Source organism: Callithrix jacchus, chromosome 9 (assembly GCF_049354715.1).
Source record: "Callithrix jacchus isolate 240 chromosome 9, calJac240_pri, whole genome shotgun sequence".
Taxonomy (NCBI): domain Eukaryota; kingdom Metazoa; phylum Chordata; class Mammalia; order Primates; family Cebidae; genus Callithrix; species Callithrix jacchus.
This window is the reverse complement of record NC_133510.1, coordinates 97,913,793-97,934,161: the sequence shown is the minus strand read 5'-3', so window position 1 is coordinate 97,934,161 and position 20,369 is coordinate 97,913,793. Positions and strand designations below refer to the sequence as shown.

At 42.7% G+C, this 20,369-nt stretch overlaps 1 protein-coding gene and 1 pseudogene across 1 annotated transcript in view; one reads left to right on the top strand and one right to left on the bottom strand.

Moving 5' to 3' along the window:
• TMCC3 (transmembrane and coiled-coil domain family 3) overlaps positions 1-20,369 on the top strand; it is a 369,795-nt gene that overhangs the window by 30,489 nt on the left and 318,937 nt on the right. The gene's annotated exons all lie outside the window — the stretch shown is intronic.
• Positions 9,366-20,369, bottom strand: part of LOC100397299 (keratin, type I cytoskeletal 19 pseudogene) — a 38,121-nt pseudogene continuing 27,117 nt past the window's right edge.

The window sequence follows — 20,369 nt, the reverse complement described above, 5'->3', positions numbered from 1 at the left end:
GGTCATGGGTTGCTATTCCAATTTTACTAATGAGCTCATTCAATTTCCAAATATGAGATAATTCTCCTGTTCTATGACTGCTATCACACTGACGTAGAAGAACTATCCAAATCATATGAATAAAACACCGGATAAAGCACATGAAAAAATTCAAAAAGAAATGCTCATAAAGGAGTAATTCAGGATGTATATGTAACATTTTACCCTAGGAATCTGAATTTTTTTTAAAGGAAATCTGTAACAAGATTCTTTGGTCAGTTTCAGTTAAGATAACTTTATAGTGATCACAGTAGATTTGTAAATTACATTTGACAAGTCAGTACCTGTTCTTAATTTAAAAAATATAATTCTTATAAAAATAAGATTTTTTACATGATTTATATATATTATAAACCAAAAAATAAATTTTGTATGTCTGTGCACCCACACGTACGTATCTCTTAAACCAATATTTAATGTCATACTTAATAATAAAACACTAGAGATTCCCTTTAAAATAAAATAAAAACCCAAGATAATATTTATTACTGTTCTGGAATTTCTTGTCAATGCAACGATGTATGAAATATATAAAATATAGCTGATAGTAGAAAGTAAAAGTTTTTTTTAAAAAATAAACAACATAAGGCCGGGCGCGGTGGCTCATGCCTGTAATCCCAGCACTTTGGGAGGCCGAGGCAGGTGGATCATGAGGTCAAGAGATCAAGACCATCCTGGTCAACATGGTGAAACCCCATCTCTACTAAAAATACAAAAAATTAGCTGGACACGGTGGTGCATGCCTGTAATCCTAGCTACTCAGGAGGCTGAGGCAGGAGAATTGTTTGAACCCAGGAGGCGGAGGTTGTGATGAGCCAAGATCTCGCCATTGCACTCCAGCCTGGGTAACAAGAGCGAAACTCCGTCTCAAAACAAAACAAAACAAAACAAAAAGCAAAAAACAAAAAAATAAACAACATAATTACATACCAATAAAAAAGAAACAAATGTATGGTAACACTCCTAAACTTATTGACAACTCAGTAAAGTTGTGGGTTTATACATGAAGAATAATAGCTTTATTATATACCAGCAACAATCTGTTAGATATAACAGAGAAAATGCTTCTATTTATAATAACAGCAGAAAGCATAAAACCTTTAGAAAAATTCTCACCGCACATTGCTGGACTAAGTAAACAATGGAATTTACTAGGTTATGTTTTTAAAAATTTTGAACAAATGAGGTGTCAGGTTTGTGGATATTAGAATGTTGAATATTTTATGTGTATTATTTTTCTCCATATTATTTATAAATTTTATGTTAAGCCCATGTAGTTCTGCAGAAAAAGTTCATTGCTACAGTCTCACTGGGAACTCAGTTTGGTAATATGTGAGGAAAGCCTTGAAAGAGTCTCTGTCCTTTAGGCTGCGAGGGACAGAAAACCGGGCTAAAAATGGTTTACACAGACAGAGGTTTAGCTTTATCATCTCACTGTCCAGGGGTGGAGTGTTTAGCAGCTCAAAAACATTACAAAGGACACGAGTCCTTCTCCGCTATCCTGAGTATATCAGCCTGTTCCTGTGACTTACGTCCTTGTAGTCAGGATGGCTGCATCAGTTCTGTGCATCACATCTTTATACACTCATGTCTGCAGTTGAGAAAAGGAACCATTTCTTCTTGCATGGGTATTTGTAAAGAAAACCTTTTCCAAAAGTTCCCAAAAGACCTCTTCTCATGTCTCACTGGCCAGAATTACATTAAATGGCCTATATTAAAACAGGCGGTGGGCTAGATTTAGCTGGCAGCTTAGACTATCAGGGTTCTCCTTTTTCTCCTTCGCTGGGGACAGGCTCCTCACTCTGATGACATGGTAGAACCTAGCGTGAACAATGGAACAAAATGTGTCTCTGCCAGCAAAGAAGACGTGTGTGTCTGTGTAGGGGGATTGGCTTTGACTAGCAGTCTATACTCTTTGAATCAAGAATTTCGGTTCAGTTCTAGAAGTTTATTTTAAAGAAATAATCACAGAGTTGAACGTAGCTTTCTGTGCTCAATGAACAATAATATAGTAACGAACAAATAACTTCATTATTACAGAAACTACAGAAATATATGGCACAAATTATTGTACATCCATGATAAATAGAATATTTAAACCATTAAAATTACATTTAGACACTAATGGCGTAAGAACAGTTCTATTGGTTGTTTTTGGTGGGGGGAGAAAGATATGGAATTAAAACTAAGTGAATTTCATTTTCATTAAGTTACACTAATATACTGAAGATTGCGGGGGGAACCCACCAGGATATTGGTTTTATTCTAATGATAAATTATGGGTGATTTTCATCTTTTCTGTATTTTTTGACTTTCTCTGCTTAGTAATACTTTTAAGATCAGAATAATTAATAGCACTAAAGTCACACACCTTACTTGTATCAGTTAGATTTTGCTGTATAACAAACTATCCTAAATGTGGTGATGTAACAACTATTTAGCCCATGGTTCCGCAGGCAAGCAGTGTGGGCTGGGCCTGTGTGGGCAGTTGTCCTCTTGGCTGAGCTGGCTCATCTCTTTGCCACATGTGTTGTTGTTCTCCAGCAGCTAGCCTTGACTTGTTCTCATGCCTGTGAGGCAGGGCTCTGAGAGTGAGCAGAAGAGAGTAGAGCCTCATGGGCCTGGTTCAGAACTGGCACATTACCAACTCTCCACATTCTGTTGGCTAAAGCAATCCACGTGGCCAACTCAGCTGCAAGGTTTAGTAAACAAACTCTCTCCCTTGATGAAAGAAGCCACATAATCACACTGAATAAAGGGTGTGGATACAAGGAAGTGGGTTGGAGGATTTGGGGCCATTTTTTTGCAAGCAATCTATCACTTCATCTTAAAAAGAAAAAAAAACAACAAGAGCCTTACCCAAATAAGGTTAAACAAATAAAATATGAATTGAAAGGTATATGTTTAGGTGATAAGAACTTTTTTATTTTTTAGGACAGAATTTCACTTTGTCTCAAAATCATATAGTTCACCATAGCCCAAAACTCCTGGGCTCAAGTGGATTCTCCCACTTCAGCTTCTCTTCTTGCCTCAGCTTCCCCTCCTGCCTCAGCTTTCCCTCCTGCCTCAGCCTCCTGAGTAGCTGGGACCACAGGCATATGCCACCACATTTAGCTCATTTTTAATTTTAGTTTTGTAGAGATGGGGTCTTGCTCTGTTGCCCAGGCTGGTCTAGAACTCCTGGCCTCCCAAAGCATTGGGATAAAAGCATGAACTGCATCTGGACGATGAGAACTTTTAAATAAATGCTTTCCTTTAAGGGATGGGGAAGATTATATTTTTTCTTTTCATTTCTCAACCATGACTGGTTGAGAATTTAGTGACAGCTAATCTCTGGAGGTAGCACTAAGCATTTAATCAAGCTGTTTTAGAAAGAGAGGAGAAAGCAAAACCTCCCTGTAAATGAATTAATATTGATGCACACTCAGAATTTGTCCTTTGGGTGTGTTAGTAACTCATTCTGTGCAGGTCTTCAAAGTGCTGAGTGATGGGACCATAGCCAGAAGCAACAGGATGGAGCCTTGCTGTGCCTGGAGGCTTATCGCTGTTTTCATCCAGGTCCTCGCAGCAGTGGGAGTTAGGAAAGACCCTTAGGGTACAGCCTCCAGTGAATAAGTAGAGGCTACATGCTGTTCCTCCTGGATGCGTTGTCATCATGGCTAAGGTATTCATTAGTGAGAGAGGCTCTTATGCATCCCAAACTGGGGGTATCTGGGCAACCTCAGGGGTTTTCCGGGAACCTGAAGCCTTAGGATTAGCATGCTGCATCTTCTTGGAGCATGGTTTTGTTTAGTTTCGTTTTCAGACTTTTTTTTGAGACTGAGTCTCACTTTATCGCCCAGGCTAAAATGTGGTGGCGTGATCTCGGCTCATTGCAACCTCTGCCTCCTGGGTTTAAGTGATTCTCCTACCTCAGCTGCCTGAGTAGCTGGGATTACAGGCATGCACCACCACACCCAGCTTTTTTTTTTTGTATTATTATTAGAGATGGGGTTTTGCCATGTTGACCAGACTGGTCTCAAATTCCTGACCTCAGGTGATGCACCTGCCTTGGCCTCCTAAAGTGCTGGGATTACAAGCATGAGCCACCATGCCCAACCTAATATAATATCTTAAACAACATGGTATGTTTATCAAAGTGAAAACATTTACCTTGGTACAGCACTGTTAACTGTAGTTATTAACTACATACTTTATTCACATTTTCCTAGTTTTCCCTCTAATGTCACTTTTTGTTCCAGGATCCAGTCCATATTGTATTTAGCTGTCATGTATCCTTAGTCTCCTCCAGTGTATGATACTTTCCTCTTCCCTTGTCTTATATGACTGCTATAGTTTGGATGTTTGGCCCTTGCTAATCTCATGTTGAAATTCCAGTGTAGGAAGTGGGTACCTCATGGGAGGTGTTTGGGTCATGAGAGTGGATCCCTGTCAGACTTGCAGACTTGCTCGACTGGCAGTCTTGACCGAGCGACGGGTGGAAAACGTACACTGACACAGGCTTGCCAGTCAGTATGGCTAAGGGACCTCTGCCAAAGTCAGTAGCAGCCCCCATAAGTCTGTGGCCTTCACATTTATTTAGTATAGATTAAATGACAAAGGTCTCAAGTAAACACCAGTAGAGGGTAATTAACATTGCCAACCCCCCAATAGAGAGCAGTTCTGCCCATAAATGTTCTAAAGTCAGTCTTAGTACCACATAAGTAAACAAGCAAACTCCTCTACATTTCCTTGTTATTTGCTCTATGCTATTAGCTCAAGATAAGAGGATTAGGCTGCCTTCAGCCATAACCTTCTTCCGAGGCTTTTGCAGAACCTTCTGGCCTTCCAAGAAGGTTTGTGCTTTCTAAAATTTCTCCCACAATTCTGACTGATCTCCAACAGATCCCCAGTGAATAGCTTGGTACAGTCCTTTTGATAATGAGTGAGTTATCTCTCTGTTAGTTCCCATGATAACTGGTTGCTAAAAAGAGCCTAGTACATGTACTCTCTTTCTCTCTTTTTTCTTTTTGAGATAGGGTCTTGCTCTTTTGCCCAGGTTGAAGTGGACTGGCCTGATCACAGCTCACTGCAGCCTCAACCTCCTGGGCTCAAGAGATCCTCCCACCTCAACCCCCCAAATAGCTGTGACTAAGGCACACATCACCTTGTCCAGCTAATTTTTCTATTGTTTGTAGAGATGGGTTTCACCATGTTGCCCAGGCTGGTCTCAAATGCCTGGACCCAAGGGATTCTCCCCTTTTGCTTCCCAAACTGTTGGGATTACAAACCTGAGCCACTGTGCCCAGCCCCTCTCCTTTCTCTTGCTTCTCCTCTCACCATGTGATCTCTGCACACACAGTTCCCTTTCACCTTCTACCATGAGTGGAAGCAGCCTGAGGCTCTCAACAGAAGCAAGTGCTGGCACCATGCTTTTTGAATAGCCTGCAGAACCATGAACCAAACAAGCCTCTTTCTTTATAAATTACCCAGCCTGATATGTTGCTTTATAACAACACTAAATGGACTGAGACATATGACCTTGACACTTCTGAAGAGTAGTATTCAGGTATTTTATAGAATGTCCTTCCATTTGGGTTTGTATAGTATCTTCTCAGGATTAGACTGTGGTTATGGATTTTGGGGACAAATACAATGCAGGTGACATGCTCTTCTCACTGTGTCTTGTGAGGGAGTACATGATGTCAAGATGGCTTATTACTGGTGATGTTAACCTCACTTAGTTATAGGTCATGTCTGCTATGTTTCACTACTGTAAGGTTACTTTTCCCTTTCTATCATTCATTCATTCATTCAAAGACAGAGTCTTGCTCTGTTGCCTAGACTGTAGTGCAGTGACACAATCTTGGCTCACTGCAACCTCCGCCTCCTGGGTTCAAGCAATTCTTCTGCCTCAGCCTCCCAAGTAGCTGGGATTACAGGCGCCTGCCACCATGCCTGGCTTATTTTTTTTTTTTTAGTAGGGACGGGGGTTTCACTATGTTGGCCAGGCTGGCCTTGAACTCCTGACCTCATGATCCACTCACCTTGGCCTCCTAATGTGCAGGGATTACATGCATGAGCCACTGTGCCTAGTCTCCATCATTTATTAATTAGAGATGAATCACAAAGTCCAGCTCATACTCAGAGTATGGGGGGATTAAGTTCCATCTCTTGGAGGCATATCAAAGAGTCTGTGGACATATTTTAAAACCACTACAGTAATTAATATTTGTATTAATATTAGTATTCGGGAAGGAGATATTTCAAGGCTGTGCAGATAATGTTTCTCCATAAAGTTTCACACACTAATTTTAGCTTCATCAGTTGGTCTTCTTGAAGCAGTTACTGCTATGGTGTTCTAATCATGATTTTCTATTTTCTTTCTTAAAAAAAAGTTTTGTAAGCTATCGAGTTTTATATTAATGTCCATAAGCCTGCTCTCATTGGAAGTACAATAGCTGATCATTTGTGAAAAGATTGAAGGCCATAATGTTTTTTTAGGGCAAACATTTCTGCTCCAGTGAAATACGGGTGATTTTATATTTTCCTAACTGCTTCCACATTTATTAATTGGAATTCATTTGTAAGGAAGATCTGTCCCTTTTGCTATATTTATTTACTTAGTCACTTATTTATTTTGGTATGGGCTCACAGATATTTGTTTTATTCTTTGGGTTATGATCTAATACTACTGTTCCTTTCTTTTTTTTTTTTTTATTTTTCTTCCAATTTGTTCCAGCTTTGGCTTTTGGGAACTCCTTCAGTTTGGCTTATACGTCCATTTGATGTGCCCCATCTTTCTTCTATTTTCATTTCTTTCCCTTACCTTTTAAAAAAAGCACCTCCCTTGCTTTCTGGCATTCTAAGATGTCCAGGTTCATCTTGTATTTTCCTTGCTCCAGTTCTTGAGTCAGCCATTTCTTCAAGGAACACTGGTGTCTTTCACTGGAGGATGGTACTTAGAAACCAAGATCCAGATACTAGGTGTGCTTGTTGCTACAGGGACATCACAACTTCAAGGCTGCCTGAGTGGACAAAGCTAGGAAATATATGTGACATGTACACCCTAACTCTTCTTTTGCTTGTGGCCAAATGCTATCCTAATAGATCAATTGTACGAGTTTATTCTCATTAAAAAACATTTAAAATCGTGTTCTTCAAAAAGTTATGAAGTGATGTCACAATATCAGTATGACAGCATTGTTTTATATACACACAGATATAGAAATATAGGAATGTGTGTGTATATACATTATATATATATATATACACACACATGGGTACACCCATATATAGTGTGTATATACATTATATATATAATATATATAAGTAATATATAATGTGTATAATATATAATGTATTTACACACTATATATGGGTATATAATAATTAAGATATAACAATATATATGGGTATATAATATATAATGTATATAATTATATATATCATGTATATAATGTATATACACACACATTCCTATATTTCTATATCTGTGTGTATATAAAACAATGCTGTCATACTGATATTGCGACATCACTTCGTAACTTTTTGAAGAACACAATTTTAAATGGTTTTTAATGAGAATAAACTCATACAGTTGATCTATTAGGATAGCATTTGGCCACAAGCAAGAGAAGAGTTAGGCAACAATACTGTAAACAAGCAGGGGTCACATTACTCACAGTATCCTTGGAATAGGTGGAGGCTGGGCTGGGCACAGAGACCAGGACAAGTGTCAGGGCTGAGATCCCCTTGGCCTTCCTGGCTCTTTCCCCATGGCTACAGATGGAGCACTAAAGGCAGTGGAAGGGTCAAAAGGCTTCCTTTGTGTGATATGGTTTGGATATTTGTCCCTGCCCAAATCTCATGTTGAAATGTAATCCCCAATGTTAGAGGTGGGGCCTGGTGGGAGGTGTTTGGGTCATGGGGGCAGATCCCTCATGTCTGGGCACTGTCCTGTGATAGTGAGTGAGTTCTCATGAGATCTGGTTGTTTAAGTTTGTGGCACCTCTCCCCCAGCTCTCTTGCTCCTGCACTTGGCATGTGACATGCCTGTTCCTGTTTTGCCTTCTTACATAAGTGGAAGCTCCCCAAGCCCTCCCTGGAAGCTGTGTCAGGATTCTGGTGCCATGCATGTACAGCCTGCAGAACTGTCAGCCAGTTAAACCTCTTCCCTTTATAAATTACCCAATCTCAGATATTCTTTTAGAGCAGTGTAAGAGTGGCCTAATATACTTTGCATAAACTTATGTCTTTTTTTTTTTTTGCTTTTTGGATATGGAGTTTTGCTGTTATTGCCCAGGCTGGGTGCAATGGCATGATCTCAGCTTACTGAAACCTCTGCCTCCCGGGTTCAAGCGATTCTCCTGCCTGAGCCTCGCGAGTAGCTGGGATTGCAAGCATGTGCCATCACACCTGGCTAATTTTTGTATTTTTAGTAGAGATGGGTTTCACCACATTAGCCAGGCTGGTCTTGAACTCCTGACCTCAGGTGATCCGCCTGCCTCAGCCTTCCAAAGTGCTAGGATTACAGGCGTGAACCACCTTACCTGGCCAAACTTATGTCTTTTTATTGGGAGAGGCAGCCTTTCGCTGCTGACCTCCCTATTTAGTGAGACCTGAGTCATACCCGCCTTTGACTTGTCACTGGCCAAAGAGAAGAAGATAACCAAAGAAAACGTTGAATCCCATCATGATTCACTTTCTAAGGCTGAGAGAGGGACCTGTCCCCCATCTCAGGTTGGGTTCAAAAGGGACAGAAAGGGCAGGTGGGTGGGCACATTAAATATAGGGTGGCCTAGGATACAGACTTCTTAGGAACTTTTAAATACAGGAGACACTTAGTGCTTAACTTCCAGGAGAAGAAATGGAGACACAGAAGGGTTAAAACGCTGGACAAAAGTCACAGAGTAAGTAGTGGACCCAGGGTGTGAAGCCAAAGAGTGTGGTTCCAGAGTCTGTAGACACAGGCTAGCCACAGGCACTTTGGATACAGCACACTCTGGGATCTGGACCTGCAGGAGTGCAGGCTCGTGTTGAAAAGGTGCCACCCCCTCCGGCTTGTTGTGGGTCCTGGCAGTCCATGTTGCAGGGTCACTTTTTTGACTGAGATGTTTTCTGTTATAATTGTCCCCTAGATAAAGGGAAGAGGCACCCCTGCCCGTTATACCTTAATTTGACTTAGCCTTCTGGATCATTTTATATGTTGACATTTGTCCAAGGGGAGCCTGGGAATTGGACTGGAACTTTTCTTTTTTCTTTTTTTTTCTTCTCCTGGGCCACAAAATTTTACTGGCAGGTCAGGGGAAGAGCCAGGGGTGTCAGGGTCTCTTCCTTCCCATCCCCTACCCAGGAGACACCCTCTGATGAGAACAGAAGCCCCAGAGCCTGCCGCCTGAGAGGACCTTGGAGGTAGACAGGTGGTTATAGTGATCTTCTGGCCCTGGAGCAGCTGCAGTAGGTGGCAATCTCCTGCTGTAGGAGCCGTGGGTACTCCTGATTCTGCCACTCACCATCAGCCCACACATTGCTCAGCTGGGCTTCACTACCTCAGATCAGCGCCTGGATCTGTGCCAGCTGGACTCCAAAGCACGCCTGTTTTTGCCAGTGTGCCTTCCAAGGCAGTGTTCATGCTGAGCTGCTACTGCAGCTCAATCTCAAGACTCTGGAGGGTGCACCACAGGTCAGTGACCTCAGACCTGCTCACCTGGAGCTGCTGTGTGTGGACAGCAACCTTCCAATTCAGTTCCTCTGTCCTGCTGGTGAACCTGGCTTCAGCATCCTTCTGGTTCTGCTCAACTACGACCTCATGTTGGCTTCACCTGTCATTCAGGATCTTGGAGAGATCGGTGGCTGGAGCTGAATCCACCTCCACATTGACCTGGCCTCCCACTTGACCCCGAAGGGCACTAATTTTCTTCTCATGGTTCTTCAGGTAGTCCAGCTCCTCCTTCAGCCCTTTGATTTGCACTTCCCGATCAGTCCCGGCCAGGGTTACCTCTCCAACACCCTGTGCAGGCCGTTGATGTCAGCCTCCACGCTCATGCGCAGAGCCTCCTGGATCTCAGACTTGGTTTGGAAGTCATCTGTAGCCAGATGGGCATTGCCAATCTGCAGGACAGTCCTGGAGTTCTCAAGAGTGGCACCAAGAATCTTGTCCCGCAGGTCCTCAATGGTCTTGTAGTGGTGGCTGTAGTCACGGGAGGGCCCGGGCCCCTGCTTCTGGTGCAAGTCTCAGAGCTTCACCTCCAGCTCGCTGTTGGCTTGCCTTCAGGGTATGCACCTTATCCAGGGTATACAGCGAGCTGGAGGTAGGAGGCCAGGTGGTCATTGAGGTTCTGCATGGTGAGCTTCTTGTTGCCCACAGGCAGCCCGTCAGACTTAGCCAGGATGCCACTGTAGCCCCCCGAAGGAGTACTAGGACACAAAGAGGGCAGAGGACACAGACATGCCATGGCTGCCGGAGCCCCTGTGCATGTTGGGGGACTGGAACTTTTCTAGTGAGCAGTAGAGAGTGCAGTTCAGCTCGCAGGCAGCCACGAGTGCTGGAGGAAGGAGCAGCCATTAGGATAGTTACATGCTTGTCCTGGCTCTGTCACTACGAAGCTTTGTGACTCAGGCAAGGTCCTGAATCAGATGGTCTTAAGACAGTGTATCATCTCATCTGACTTTGATGGGCACAGACATAAAGTCCCCCTTTTTCTGTCTCGTTTCCCTCATCTGTGAAATAGGGGAACTGGAGAGGTGATCTGGATAAACCTTAACATGCTTGTTAGTGGAGAGAGGGGCCCTGAGCAAGAGCTGGGAGCCCCCAGTCCTTCTCTCTCCTGTCTGTTCTGTCTTCTGTCCACTCCTTCATGAGCTACAAGGAATCTCTGCCAAAGAGGTAGGGTGGGAACTTAAACTGGGAGGAATAGAGACTGAAGACAAGCCAGGAAGATATGTGCCGGGAAAGATGCCAGGTGAACTCAATCTTCTTAGACTCCTCGGAGCGTTCTCTCTGGGCCCTGGCTCATGTCTGTCAGTCGGTGATCTCAGAGTCAGCAGATCTGTTTCTAGTATCTGAACGCCAAAAAGTAGGAAATCCCTGGTCCTGACCGAGATCAGGGGATGATCTCAGATGTGGAGGACTGGGCAACAAGCCCTCAGATGGGCTTCCAAGCAAGTCTTATCCCCAGTAGGAGCCCATAATTCCTCTTTTCAGCTATTTGGATCTTTAGCTTTTTAGTTTTGGTGACTGATCTTCTATTCTAGCCAGGGGGAAGAAGTTTTGTGTGCAGAGGCTTGCTCCAGCATTCTCTTTCTTCTTATTTTTTTTTAACCAGGGACTGCTGACATCATCTTTTCTGTTTTCTTTTCTTTTGGAATTTATTTCTATTTTACTGAGTCCTTCCCTGGCCAGGTGCTCTCAGGCAACATCTTTCACATTAGCTTGGTGGTTAAGCTTCCCCTCTTCCCTCTAAGTCTCCTCCCAGACACAGGCACTCCCGGCTTGGCTGGCTAAGTAAACACAGGCCCTCCCTCTTGGGATTCTACCTAATAGCCCTTTTGCCATTTGAGGCATGGCCTGGTATCTAGTTTCTTCTTTTAAAAAACAGCCTTGGGCTGGGCTGGGCGCCACAGCTCCTGCCAGTGAGCACTCCGGGAGATGGAGGCAGGCAGATGGCTCTGAGTCCAGGAGTTTAAAGCCAGCCTGGGCAACATGATGAAACCTCATCTCTTCAAAATTACAAAAATTAGCTGGGTTTGGTGGCATGCACCTGTGGTCCCAGCTATGGGTGGTGGGGGCTCTGGAGTAGGAGGATTGCTTGAGCCTGGGAGGTAGACATTGCAGTGAGCTAAGATCACACACACAAGTGTACTCCAGCCTGGGTAACAGAGCGAAACCCTGTCTCAAAAAAATAAATAAATTAAAAATTTAAACAGCCTTGAAAACCCACATTTATTTTGATTTCTAAAGCAATACATGTGTGCTGTGTAAAATTTGGGAAATAAAAGTAATAAGACAATAAAGGTCAACCTTAATCCCAGTGCCCAGAGAATTAATGTTTCATGCATTTTAATTCACCTTCTTCTGGAAGTATGTGTATACATGTGGGTATGAATATTTAACATAGATGGAGCCATACCGTACCTAATGGTTTGTACCATATTTTGCTTTTATGTTCTCACTCACCCCTGTTAATATGACCCTAGCCATGTCTTTGAATTTTTTGAAGTTAAATTATGCTCTACTTATTTAATGACTTTCTACCTTTTTTTCCATATCATCCCTTCTTCACTTTTATTCCCGTCTGTTTTAGGATGATGATGATGATCAATCATGTAGAAACTTTTGGTATTCATACATTTCATGCTCTGTAAGGCAGATACTGTTATTATCCTCTTATTAATGGATAAGAAAACAGAGGTTAAGGAAATTGCCCAGGCTACATGCCCAATAAGGTACAGAACTGGATTTGAACTTTGACACTAGCTCAGAATCTGGACTAGCCTCCCTTGATATTTTTTCTTGCGAGCGCTTCTTTTCTGGGTCAAAGATAGCATGATAGCATTTTCTAGATTTTGTGGATAAAGCTGGGTGTTAAGTCTTGCCCTGGCCACTTCCATCCTCTGGGACCTCCCCGGATCCCCATAGGCCCTTTCAGCTCTCAGGGTTTATGCCTTTGTAGTGGAAAAAAATCAGGACAGAGACAACATTCAAGGACAGACACAGAATGACAGGAACATCATTGTCTACTTGATTTCAGGGACACTTACATTTGGCCCTCAAAGACATTTCTGTGAGGAAGTTGGTGTTCTCCACTCTCTACTGAGGCAGGAGCTAGGTGGGGCCCAGAAGTCCCCACAGGGGCTGTGAGGTTTTCTTGGGTAAAGAAGGGTAAATCCCATGACATATTTCCCTTGAGTGTGCTGAGGTCACAGGGCTTCTGTGGCTGACCGGCAAGTGTGGTGAGTGAAGGGCATGTGTCCCTCCCTGGCACAGGCACCCGGCCCCCTACCATGTTGTGGTATCTCTTCCCAGATGATTTTTGAGGTATGTGGTTGGAAGGATGCTCCAGCCAGCTGAAGTGGGTTCTTAATCGCAGTGCGTGCTGTTGGGCGAGTGAGGCGGGCTGGGCAAGCCAGAGGTTACTGCTCTGCTTTTCCTGACATCAGTGATGGGGTTGTCTTGCTTGGTGGCACAGATATTTTTCCAGGGTTCTGTCCCTCCACCCACTGACCAGAAAAAGAAAAAGAGAACCAGAAGACGCTTGTCTTACAGAATAGAAAGTTTACCCGGTGCAGTTTCCCTTCCCTTTTCAGATAGATGTTACAAAGCAAGAACACCCACAGCAAGGGGTTTTTGAACTTCGCCGGGTTTCAGCTGTCACTCAGGAAGCAGCCAGCACTATACGTGGCCCTTTGCTTTACTCTGCAGGTGTTGGTGATTTTTGGGTTCAAGGTCTGGCAAGTGTGTTTCTGTGCCAGCTCCCTGTACATGGCTTTCTTTGTTTAGTGTTATTTCCCTGTTTACTAGGCTTCTCTGAGGAGATGCTGACATTTTTTTTTTGTCCAGTTCTCCTAGAAACAAAAACTGCACCTTTTAAAACTATTTTTTTCCTATGGTTGATTTGGAAAGTACCTTGCTCTAGCCAGGGGATAATACAGGTTTGGTTCTGTTAGTGAAACGTTCTGGGGATTTTATTTCAAAGTATAAGGTCCCCAGGACAATGAATGAGATTTATAAGGGAACATGGTTATGTTTGGAGGTAAATTAAATTGAATATAGCAGTAATGAAGCACTAAATGTACGTTAAGAACGTAACATATCAGTCAAATGTTCAAGTCTCCCAAGGAAACTACAGTCATAGTGATGGTGGTGATGACGGGTTGATAATGAAAATAACATCAGCATGTTGAGTATTGGTAAATGCTGTGCTGTTAATAGATAGTGTGCTAGTTTAAACAACTCTGTGGTATGTATTAATTTTGTTGTATAGGAAAAAGAAGTGAAACTCAGTCCAAGTAACATGCTCAAGTCAGCTAGTAAGTAGGAGCGCTGGGTTTTAGACACAGGTTGGACTCCTTGTCTTATTATTGAGGTTAACAGTTCCAACCCTTAACCTCCAGGCAAACTGCCTCCAAAATCATATTTTAAGAGATCTGGGGCCAGGCATGGTGGCTCACTCCTGTAATTGCAGCACTTTGGGAGGCCGAGGCAGGTGGATCACTTCAGGTCAGGAGTTGGAGACCAACCTGGCCAACATGATGAAACCCTGTCTCTACTAAAAATACAAAAATTAGCCCCAGGCATGGTGGCGGGAGCCTGTAATCCCAGCTACTTTGGAGGCTGAGGCAGGAGAATTGCTTAAACCTGAGAGGCAGAGGCAGAGATTGTGCCACTGTACTCCAGCCTGGGTAACAGAGCAACACTGTCTCAAAAATTAATAATAATTGGGCCGGGCGCGGTAGCTCACGCCTGTCATCCCAGCACTTTGGGAGGTCGAGGTGGGTGGATCACGAGGTCAAGAGATTGAGACCATCCTGGTCAACATGGTGAAACCCCATCTCTACTAAAAATACAAAAAATTAGCTGGGCATGGTGGCGTGTGCCTGTAATCCCAGCTACTCAGGAGGCTGAGGCAGGAGAATTGCTTGAACCCAGGAGGCGGAGGTTGCGGTGAGCCGAAATTGCGCCATTGCACTCCAGCCTGGGCAACAAGAGCAAAACTCTGTCTCAAAAAAAAAAAATTAATAATAATTTAAAAAAGATCTGGGTATTTTAGCTTTAATTTTAAAAAGAGAGAGAGAGAGAGAGTGCGTATGTGTTGTTATATTGCCAAGCTGATCTCAAGCTCCTGGGCTCAAACACTTTTCCTGCCTTGGCCTCCAGAGTAGCTGAGACTACAGATATGTACCACCATGCCTGGTGTATAGTATTAAATTTTGAGATACCTGAAAAAAGTGCTTTTGATAAATAAAATTGAAGAAAAAGGAAATGCATTCTTTCTCTCCATTATGTTTCTATCTTTGGATTGCCTATGACTCATAATGAATATGACTAGAAGATCTGCCCTCTGACCTGAGCCACAGCTTTATTGAGGTATAATTTACATATATAAAGTCCATCCATTGTAAATACATTGATTTTTAGTGAATTTGTAGAGTTGTGCAACCATCCCCATAATCCATGCTTAGAAAATGTCCATTACTGCACAAAATGGCCTTTGCCCATTTGCAGTTAGTCTCTGCTCCCACCCCCAGCCCCAGGCAACCACTAACCTGCTTTCTGTCTTTAAACATTTGCTTTTGCTAGAAATTTCACATAAATGGGATCATTTAATATAGGCTTATGTGACTGGTGTTTTCTCCCTTAGCATAATGTTTTTGACACTTACCACTGTTGTAAAGTACATTGGTAGTTCCCTTTTATTGCTGAGTATCTCATATATGGATATGCCACATCTTGTTAACTCATTCACCAGCTGATGAACATTTGAGTTTCTACATTTTGGCTATTATGAATAATGCTGCTATAATCATTTGTATGCAAGTTTTTGTGTAAACAAATGTTTTCATTTCTCTTGGGTAGACACTTAGAATTGAAATTCCTGGGACATATGGTAGATGTATGTTTAATCTCTTGAAAAGCTATTATAGTGTTTTCCATGGTGGCTGCACCATTTAACCTTCCTCCCTCTAGGGTACGAGGGCGTTCCAGTTGCTCCACATCCCATTCTACACTTGATATTGTCTGTCATCTTGATTATAGCCATTCTGGTGGGTGTGTAGTGGTAGCTTATTGTGGTTTTAATTTGCATTTCTGTAATGACTAATGCTATTGAGCATTTTTGCATGTGTTTATTAGCTGCTCATACATTTTCTTTGGTGAAATGCCCACTTGATTTTTGGCCTATTTGTATTTTTATTTATGTATTATTTTTATTTTTTGAGATGAAGTCTTGCTCTGTCATCTAGCCTGGTGTTCAGTGGTGCAGTCTCAGCTCATTGCAACCTCCACTTCCCAGGTTCAAGTGATTCTTCTGCCTCTGCCTCCTGAGTAGCTGGGATTGCAGGCATGTGCTACCACTCTCAGCTAATTTGTGTATTTTTAGTAGGAATGAAGTTTTGCTATGTTGGTCGGGCTGGCTGCGATCTCCTGACCTCGGGGGATCTGCCTTAGCCTCTCAAAGTGCCGGGATTACAGGCGTGAGCCACTACCATGCCTGGCCTGGCCTATTTTTAAATTGTGTTCCTTATCTTATTATTAAGTTGTAAGAGTGCTTTATATATTCTGGATATAAGTGCCTTAGCAGGTATTATTTGTAAATATCTTCTCCCTTCTTTTCTTTCACTGGCAAATATGTAATTAATTAATTTTCTTAATGGTGACTTTTGAAGAGAGCAAAAGGCTTTGAATTTTGAAGTCCGGTTCATCAAGTTTTCTTTTATATATTGTGTTTGGTCTTTGCCTTTTAGCACCCAAATATTCTTGTCTCTTTGGTTTATTCTTAGTTTAGGTGTCCCAATTTTTACTCTTTCATTCTCCCTGGATCCTACATTGATTCCTGTTTGAGAACAGAAGGCAAAGCCCAGCCTCCAAGTTCTCTTGCCGATCCTCTGTGGTGGCACCTTACTGGAATTGTGTGTTCAGGCCTCTGGGAACTTTGCAGGCCTCTGGTAACTTTGGCTACCAAATCTTGAGATAGAAGGTGAAATTAGACCTTCCTCAGCAATTTACAATTGAAGTCGGATAAGAAAAATAACTACTTTGTATGGAAGTGTTTTCTTTTTTTAAAAAAAAATTAGTTAAGTGCTTCTCTACTTATTGATAAATATCAATAATTATAAATATCTCTTACATTGCTTTAAAGGTTTTCAGAGTTAATTTACCTTTATCTAGGTCCTTTTGCAGATAAGAAATAGAAGAGTTCAAGTAGAATAGAAGGGTGCTTAACAAAGATAAGTAGTTAATACTGGAGAGACAAGTATTATTTGATCATTTGTTCCAGAGTCTACCAAGAATTTTTTTTTTTTGAGACAGAGTCTCACTCCGTCACCAGGCACCAGGCTAGAGTGCAGTGGTGCAACCTTGGCTCACTGCAACCTCCGCTTCCTGAGTTCAAGCAATTCTCCTGCCTTAGCCTCACGAGTAGCTGGGACTACAGGCGCGTGCCATCACGCTCAGCTAATTTTTTGCTTTTTTAGTAGAGATGGGCTTTCACCATGTTGGCTAGGATGGTCTCGATCTCTTGACCTTGTGATCCGCCCGCCTCAGCCTCCCTAAGTGCTGGGATTACAGACGTGAGCCACAGCGCCTGGCCTACCAAGAATATTTTTAAGTGTTTACCGTTCACCATGGAAAGATGAGTTAGAGGAGAGGGTAGCACTGGGTGGGCTCTTCATCTGAGTCTGATGAAGCTCAGCCATAGTCAGAATCATAGAATTGCAGATTCTTCATGTTGAAAGTGGCCTTGAAACTTCAGAGTGCATCCTTTCACCCACCAGAGGAGTCCTTAGATTGCTCTTGTTGGTTGATAATCCGCTGGCTCCCAGGCACTTTCAAAAAGAAAGCTTATAACTTTTCAAGCCATGGGATCAATTCTTGGATAACTGTAAGTATTGGAAAAATCATTTTGTGTATAGAGACTATTCCGTGATTCTGACTATGGCTGAGCTTCAGCCTCCCCTGTAACTTTCACCAGTTGGCAACACCAAACAACTAGTGCCATTCTTTATTGGCAGCTCTTCAAATATCAAAGAGTACCTTAAACCTTCACTTCTATCGATACCACCCGTTTTATCACTATTTTGTGTTGAATTTGGAATCCAGACCTACAGCCATCATAGTCACCTCTTGCTAGACACAGTTCTGATGTCTGTATCTTTTGTGCCTGAATCAAACCTACACATCAGATATGGCCTGGCTGGGAGAGTTTTGTGAGCCTGTCGGTTCGTTTGCTGTGGGTGAGGTCTGTCCAGTGGTGTTACTTACTTAGCAGCTAACACTGTACCGCTGACACTTGTTGGGCTGTGATCAGCCGAAACCCAAATTGTATTTTCTCCTGTGGATTTTGACCAAGCCAGTTCTCTATTATCTCTTCTTAGGTAATTGTTATTTTTAACATAAATACAGGGATTTACAGTTAATGTTATTATTTAATATTAATGATAACACTAATAACTAGCATCTTTTGAGAACTTACTGTGTTTATGTTGTTTAGTTTTCCCCAGAATTTGCCTTTTGGGATCATTTTGAATCTTATTTCTTCCCTTTTCTTGGTTTTTCTCTCTACTGAGAGAAATGTTTGCATATTTAGTTCCTACCCATCTGGGTCTCCTGTCTGCCCAGGTATATCTTCATTTTGGCTAGTTCATAGTGATGGTAGGACTGTAGGAGGTAGACCTCATGAAAGGAATTAAAGCTGCCCAGATGTCTGCATGTATATCCATGTATTCCTCCAGTGATCTGGTTTGGCTGTGTCCCCACCCAAATATCATCTCAAATTGTAGTTCCCATAACCCCCATGTGTTGGCCGTTTGGAGTAGTTATTGTTGGGTGAATATCATAGTGGCCTGATGAGGGGGGCAAGATGCTTTCTCAAATGCCTAATTTTATGTAAGCTTCTGGTGCTAGCAAAAGGAGCCTTACATTACAAATAGATATGGAAGATTCTGGAAAAAATTTCCAGTTGTAGAACGAAGATAATGCTCTAGAGATTGCAGTCTTTAGAGATAGTCTTTTGAGGACCCTGCTGCCCTCTAGCTTCCTCTCTGCTTGGGACCCCTTTGAACTAGTGGTCATGGATTTCTCTTATCACTTTGGACATATTCCAATCAGATTGTAATGTACCAGCATTCTTCTCCTTGACTTAAAAAAAAATAGGAGGAGAATTAAATTCCTTTTGTTGATAGAATTGCTCTTATAGTGTCATCTTCTTCTTTTTCTTATGCTCCTGATCTTCTGAAATCATACTTCCCTGTGAGCCATTCCTGAATTTTTTGGTGTGTTCCCTGGGTGTAGGACACAGATGGAACCAGAGGATGGTTTCTTTTTGACTTGATCCAAGATACATCTCTTCATGAAAGTGTGTGTTGATCAGGGACTGTGGGTATGTGTAGGGTCAGCATTCTTTACTATCTGCTGTTAAGTAAGTGCTGACTCTGCCAGCCCAGGTGAATGAGTCCACAGTCATTTTAAGGTGGAAAGAATTGGTTAATTTAGACTGTTTCAGCATTTCCAAAACCTAGATTCTAGTAGATGTTCCTTGTAAAAGGGTATTAGCAGTGGTGAGCCCATATAGGTCTGCAGCAACCTCAGTTCTTGTCTGTTCAGAAGAGAAAATTTGACCGAGGGGCATAAGACAGAGTAAGAGACCAAGGCAACTTTTAGAGCAGGAGCGAAGGTTTATTCAAAAGCTTTAGAGTGGGAACGAAGGGAAGTAAATTTGGAAGAGGGCCAATAGGATCGCTTGCGAGATCAAGTGCATGGTTTGACCTTTGACTTGGGGTTTTATATGTTGTCATATTTCCAGGGTCTTGTGTCCCTTCTCCCCTGATGCTTCCCTTGGGTGGGCTGTCCACATCTGCAGTGGCTGCCAGCACTTAGGAGTGATGCATGCACAGTATGTTTACTGGAGTCGTACGTATGCTCACTTGAGGCATTCTTCCCTGACCAGATGAATGTTCCTAGAAGGTCATACACCAGTTAAACTTTGCCATTTGCCTCTTTTTTTTGCTGGAGCCCAGTGGCCCAACTCCTGAGATCTTATCAGGAAACTGCTGATCCCGTTTCAGGTGTTTCTGTCTAGTGGGAGACTGCCTTTCCCTGGCACTGGCTGTGGCCAATTATTATTTCATTTTTTTAAAAAATCAGAGTCTTCCTCTATCACCCAGGCTGGAGTGCAGATCTCAGCTCACTGCAACCTCCGCCTCCTGAGTTCAAGCGATTGTCTTGCCACAGTCTCCCAAGTAGCTGGGATTACAGGTGCCCACAACCACACCCTGCTAAATTTTGTATTTTTAGTAGAGATGGGGTTTCACCATGTTAGCAAAGCTGGTCTCAAACTCCAGACCTCAGGTGATCCACCCACCTTGGCCTCCCAAAGTGCTGGGATTACAGGCATGAGCCACCGTACCCTGCCCAATTATTATTTTAGAGAAACAGTTAACAACCGCCTGGCCCTGATGGTTGCCTCACACTCCTGGTGTGGGGTAGGAAGAGCCCTCTTCTGCCCTGCTCGCTCTGACTAGCTGCCTACTCACAAAGGGAGTCTGTGGTTAAGTAAGTTTTCAAACAATGGGTTAAGCACAACTAAACAGGTTTCATTCCTGGAAGGGGCTGAGGCGTTTAATATGCTAATGGT